The sequence below is a fragment of the Phragmites australis genome, chromosome 6, assembly GCF_958298935.1.
Source record: "Phragmites australis chromosome 6, lpPhrAust1.1, whole genome shotgun sequence".
NCBI lineage: Eukaryota > Viridiplantae > Streptophyta > Magnoliopsida > Poales > Poaceae > Phragmites > Phragmites australis.
The window spans coordinates 40,151,432-40,157,703 of NC_084926.1; positions in this window are offsets into that span (position 1 = coordinate 40,151,432).

Here is a 6,272-nt window from a genome sequence, read left to right on the forward strand (position 1 = left end):
TTGCCGTTGTACTGGAGACTGTATCGTGGGTCAGGGGCTACATCAGCGCATCTGGGTGGGAGGGAACGGTGGGTGGGGTAGGCGAGTGAGAGGGAGAAAGGGCGTGCAAGGACGAGCTAGATCCATTGCACGCGCCAAGTGTGACGAAACGTGGATGAAGTCAGCAGGTTATATATACGCGCTATTATACATATATATACTATAGAATAAATATAATATTTTATATTTCTAACTCAACATCTAACCTAACAAACCAATCCAACTCACTTCCCTTCCTCATATTACTGTAGCTAATGGGATAACCCACTCCCCTGTTATTGTAGCAACTAGCCTAGCTGAGCCAGCCACACGACCGAGCCCACCCAATTGTGCCACACCACGTGCCCGCCCAGCTCACTCACCCCACACAAACGCACACACCATATGTTGCTCGTCCTGTATCGTGCACTTAGTAGTTGTCGTCCAGTAATTCTTCAGTAGTTATTCAGTAACTATCATTCAGTAATTTTGTTATGATTCGGATGCTTCAGTAGTTATCAGTAGTGTGAGAATTTACTATAACTTGAATTCTTTAATAATTTTGCTATAGGTTTGATGCTTTCAAGCTAAGTGTAAATTTTTATTATAGGTTAGAAATTAAATTTACTATGGGTTGAAAAATTTCTATAGTTTGAATGTTTTCAAGTAGAAAGTGTGAAAAATCACTATAATTACAATGTTTTAGTAGTTGTCAGTAGTTATGTCAGTAGCTGTCTAATAGTTTTAAGTTATAGAAAAATGTTCAGTAATATCAGTAGTCGTCAATAGTTTAGTATTCGGTAGTTCTAATTCATAGTAAAATTGTTCAGTGGTGTTATTAGTTGTCGATAGTTGTTTAATAGTTTTAAGTCATAGTAAAATTATTTAGTAGTTTTGTCAGTAGTGTTAGTAGTTGTTGGTTGTGCTAGTAGTATAAATAGTTTGTTCGATAGTGTCATTAGTTTTTAGTGAGTAGTTTTGTTCAGTAATTGTAAATAGTTCCAAGTCAATAATTTTGTCAGTAGTGTTAGTAGTTGTTAGTTGTGCTAGTAGTATAAATAGTTTATTCGGTAGTGTCATTAGTTTTCAGTGAGTAGTTATGTTCAGTAAATTATCAATAGTTTTAAGTCATTCAGTAGCTTCAGTAGTTGATGCGGGCAAGGAGGCGGGGATGATACATGGCGAGCATTGCAAGTGGGCGAAGGGGCTCACACGGCAAGGGAGGGCATGCGATGCGGGGGCTCGTGTGGTGTGAGGCCCATGCAGCGCAGGTGCTTAGGGCAGGGGCGAAGCGGGGGGGAGGGGAGGGGCAACGGCCTATTGTGATAGGCGTGATGGGCTAAGCTATTCAGGTGTAGAATGACTATTCTACGAGTTTTTTATTTTTATATTTTTATCATTAATATATAAATAAATAGACCCTTAATGACAATATTTGCATAAATAGACTCCTACCCTTTCAGAGGGTGGTAAGGATGGTAACGTGGCATCGGAGGCCCTTCCAATCTCTGAGAGGACGGTTAGTCCATACTGCCTCTCAGTGGACGGGTAGGCCACACCCTCTAGTGCATACCGTGCAGTGCCCCTTTCCGTCCTCTAAGGTTAGCCCTTGCCGCCCTCCCAGGGGGCGGTTAGCCCCACCGCTTGGATTTTTTTTTAATTTAACTTTTGTATATGTCAATTTTAAAAATAGTGCACATTCATTCAGTGAAAAATGTTAATTGTGCAAAAAGTGGTCAGAACGGCATCGCGGAGTAGTTTTTTTTGGAAATTTTAGATCGATGTAAATTTGTTGATATTTGTTTATTTATTTGATTAAAATTGTATGAGTAAATTTTTAGTGACGTAATGTTGGGAGGATACAAAATCTAATTTTTCGAACAATTATAGTTGTGAAGCATTATTAACATAAAACTCGGTACGGAGGTTACATAAGCTAAAAACATTACATGAGATATGGAGTTTATCGTTGTTGCTTGAATGGACCCTAACCATAAAGATACGACGATAACAAACATTGGTATGTACTGTATGCTTAAAGACTAACCAAAATGACTACGTCCTGCAATGTCGGAGCCATCTCACCGCAGGGGAGGTGGAAAGTGTGGGTCTCAGGTCTCCACCAGTCGACCAGTGCAGCGATCAGCGAGCGGTCAAAATAGAATCGCCTCGTGACTACCTCAAGGTTCTCTATCGCTCGGGCCTCCATCAAACAACACATCGGTAGGAGTCCATATGCTACCAGCTTGTAACATTTGGAATATTAAGTGAATGTAGAGCATGTAATAAATAAATAATCAGGCACATACGCAACTAATACAAGACATACCTAGTGCTTCCAACGATCGTCGATCGTAAGTAACTCCCTGAAGCCATGTGGTTGGAAAACTTCTAACTCCATCTGGTGAACGGCGGACAAGAAGTTGTGGCGCTTCTTGTCCACTGCAGGGTCAAGAAGCTTAGGGTCAGTGGGTGTGTCATATCTGTATTGAAACCAAATATAAATAGTCTGTTATATGAACATATACACACAGTTACATAAATAGCATATGACATACAGATATACAAAGTTAAATGAACATATTACAACATATAGATCCATAATCAAATACAAATGTAAGGTCAAAATACAACGTACATATGTAGGCAAAAACCTTACAAATATAAGATCAAGATACGCTAAACGTATTCACACTTGATCACCGTCATGACCTCATCTACACACCAGTGCATTTTTCGGACAGTACTTGTATGTGTGACTTGTTGCATCGTACTTACTGCATCGCTTCACCCTTGGACCTGCCTTGAATTCATCCATATCGTTTTGAATCCACCGAGTTTGTCGACGTCTCGGTGTGTAATTCATCCTCTCAAACTCTGGCATGTAGATTAATTGTAAATGTATCAATAATATCGTAGCCATAAAGCTCATGGTTCCATATGTTCAATATCTGATCCTTCATAAAGTAGTGGGAAACATATTGTCTGGGTAATATATTGTGCTCCCCACATGTAGCCATGACGTGTGTACATGGCCTGTGTAGCAATTGTGGCTTCTGGTACATACAAATGCATATTCCAATCCTAAGCACATACTCTTACACATAACGCTCACGTCTACCACCCCTACAACTCTTATCACAACACAAGATACTGAACCTATGCTCCGTAGGTTCCTCCTGATGGGTGCGTTGCATCTGTGCCTCCTTTGTAGCCTTCTCCATGTCCTCACATAGCATCGATCCATACAACACATGGTTATGACATTGCCTTTCAAGCAACTGCGTAGCGATCAATAAAATATCTGCAAGTTCCATGCACAATATCTTCAAAAATTCCAACAAGTGGGAGGGACCTCATATCCCGCATAACCTAGCTGTAGATCTCAACAAGATTAATTGTCATTATCCCATACCTTGCCCCTCTAGTGTCGTGCATCAATACCCATTTTTTCCTTAGCTCATTTTGTATCCACTACGAAAAGTTTCTAACAGCTGACCCTAACATCCTTATTATCTACGGAGTATCTGTTGGGATGGGTCCAAGAGCAATCAGGTCATCTCCTTTGCCTGCTAGCTCAGTTGTATGCTTTGTGGTTAGTTTGTCTAGTCTTGCCCATAGTGCGTTGAACTTTTTTTGCTAGTTTTGGCTACATAATTTCTTGAAAAAGAATAATTAAGTTCTTGTTTTTGAATTGTTTATAAAAGTTTACACCCATATGCCTCATGCATCACATGCTCTTCAAGTTAGACCATTTTGCTCTTACACATCATCAAACAATGTCGTATTGCATATACAGCAAAGCCTGCAACAGTCATACATGTCTATCATGAATCAAGCATACATCGGACCAGTCCAGAACAATAGCATGCTTGACCCGCTCAAGGAAGCAATATCAGCTCTCCCTGTTCTCGCTCTCCACGAAGGCAAATCCCAGTGACATGACTTGGTTGTTCTTATCTACCCCAATTGCAGACAATATATGTCCTTTATACTTCTCAGTAAGGAATGTCCCATCGAAGTAAATGATGGGTTGACAATGCCTAAATACCTTGATGTTTGCCGCAAATGCAAAGAAAGCACACTGCAATAATCGCTTCCCTCTATACTTCACATCAGTCGTGGAGTAATGCTTGATGTCAAAGTAACTTCCAGGGTTTCTCGCATATGTTGTGGCTAGTTGACGTGGTAAGTTGTTATATGAATCTTCGTATGTCCCAAATCTCATCTCAATAGCCTTCTGTTTCACCCTCCATGTCTTGACGTAGTTTATTATGCATTGGAACATTTCCTCAATAGTACGGATTATTGATCGTGTTTCATACTTTAGATTATCCATAATCTCTCCGTACATAACATTAGCAACAAAAGTAGATGACAGATTTTGGTGGGAAAGCTCTATTTCCTCAATATGACAGTTATGCTCCCTAACTATTAAGCACTCCCGGTAGTCAACCCACTTCCCCCTAAATGTGTGCACCAACAACGGACAACCAAGCACCAAACATTTGACATCGTACTCTCTTTTGCTCAGCTTTACAACCTTGAACTACCTCCGAAGAGATAGCGACCAAAATTCACTATATGAATAACAACCTCCTTACTAGGGTACATAGCACCCTGAGACACCTCATTCTCTTGATATTTTCAAGGTATTTGATGACCCTCACTCACCACTATCTTTGAAATTTGCTGATTCCTCCACTCTACAGGAGCATAAGCATTTCCCTCCTCGTCGGATGAATCCTCATCTGCAATAGGTTTCTCTAGCTCTTGATCCTCCCTTTCCATCTCTTCAATTATGCTAGGGATGTGCTCCACTCATCGGCTACACCCCTCGGTTGCATCTCCCGCACATCCCTAATATTTTTCTCGTCCCCCACAGTTATCAGGTCTCCCACAATTGTTGGGTCTGCTTCATCCACCACTGTTTGACTTGTTTCTGCTACTGCTTTCGCAATGTTTATCTCTGTTAGATCCTTATGGTACGCCTCAACTAGCAGCATAAGAGGAAGACCACACTCACATGATATATCTACGTACTACCTCTAAGTAGATGTTGCATTAATCGGGACGAGCTCCCCGAAGTACCCCTGAGTAGCATGGCTTGGCACAGCTCTCAGCTTAAGCTCATGTTGCTAGGAATCTAATTGAAAATAGCGCATAAGCCACTTGCACACGCTCACTATGATCCTCTCATTGGCTCTACTAAATTCCTTGATGACATGCTGAAATCCAAAGAGATCTACACCGCTAGGACCATAATTAATATGACATTCATCATAATATATCTGAAAATATAATTTATCTGACATCCTTGGAAACTTCCAAAAATATATTCAATGTTAATACCGAAAAACTATACTTCTAATTATTGAAACTCTAACAAAATTACCAGCACCGATAATCACCTAACAATACATTTAGTTCACTACAATCAATATTGCTCCTAAGCAAACTAACTAATTTAAACTAATTAACCATCTGTCTACTTAGCAAAGTTCCTAATTATCTATAATTATTACATACATTATTATTCTATAAAATCTAGATAATCAAAACTATCGTACTCTAAATACTACTTATACATCTGATGGCTATCCTACCATATTAAAATTGATCTTTACAATATAATATAAAAAACAGAAAAATATTATTTTTTGATTACCTTTCTAAACCCTAGATCTCATATAATGTAACTATTGTTATGTCTCTAAACCCTAGATCTAATGGTACTTTAATTACTAATAAAAACATAAGTCTAGAAAAATTACTGGAAACTGAGATCCAAAATCTGCAAATCAAAAATAGTATGGCTTCATTGTGCTGTCTCCCTTTCTTCTCCTCTTTCTCTCTTTTTTCTAGATTTAAATGGCTATTTTGGCTAATTTTCAACCTTTTTATAGCGTGAGGGTAATGGGAGGAGGATGGGTGCGGGAGGTTAACCGCCCCTTAAGAGGACGGCAAGGGGGCTACTCACTCTCTCAGTGGACGGTAAGGGACGGTACGGTCGATGGACACAAGGGTGGGGCCTACCCGCCCTCTCAGAGAGCGGAAAGGAGCGCTACGCTCAGGTGTGGGCCCTACCCGCCTTCTGAGAGAGAGATAAGGGATGCCGTTGCCACCATAATATCCTTACTGCTCTTTGAAAGGACTGCATCTTTTTGGGAGGATGATAGACATATTATTTTTGAAAGGAGGAACATCTTATGATTTATTCAATGAACATAGGATAAAAGAAATCCTCATACTGT